Source organism: Primulina huaijiensis, chromosome 6 (assembly GCF_012295235.1).
Source record: "Primulina huaijiensis isolate GDHJ02 chromosome 6, ASM1229523v2, whole genome shotgun sequence".
Taxonomy (NCBI): Eukaryota; Viridiplantae; Streptophyta; class Magnoliopsida; order Lamiales; family Gesneriaceae; genus Primulina; species Primulina huaijiensis.
In genome coordinates, this window is record NC_133311.1 from 9,300,581 (window position 1) to 9,301,074 (window position 494).

The 494-nt window shown below is 29.8% G+C and overlaps 1 non-coding gene across 1 annotated transcript; it reads left to right on the plus strand.

The window, feature by feature from the left end:
- Positions 1 to 366: 366 nt before the first annotated feature.
- On the plus strand, positions 367 to 477 carry LOC140980026 (small nucleolar RNA R71). Its single transcript, XR_012175857.1, has one exon. It is a non-coding gene; the product is annotated as a small nucleolar RNA R71 (small nucleolar RNA).
- Positions 478 to 494: the final 17 nt, after the last annotated feature.

Below are 494 nucleotides of genomic sequence, written 5' to 3' on the forward strand. Positions count from 1 at the left end.
GTAGCATGATCATGTATATCACATATATGACAAACAATTTCTTGAATACTTTTTAAATGACCACTCTTTTTCATTTCTAATGACTCAATTTTTCTTGCTAAAGATGCAAGTTTAGCTTGAATATCTATATCATCTTTAAGATTATAGATACCACCCCCATTTGTTGAATTATTGATTTTAGTTGTTGGTGGTTCTATTGTGCCTATATTATCCCAATTTTGAGCATTTTCTGCTAATGAATTCAAATACTCCATAGCTTCATTTGGGTTTTTATCTTCAAAAGTTCCATTACACATGAATTCTATCATTTGCCTATCTTTAGGTATTAGACCTTCATAAAAGTGAGAAACTATTCTCCATGTTTCAAAACCATGATGTGGGCATGTATTAAGTAATTCTTTATATCTATCCCAACATTGATAAAATGTTTCTCCTTGTTTTTGAGAAAAAGTAGTAATTTGTCTTTTAAAAGAGTTTGTTCTATGGGAAGGAAC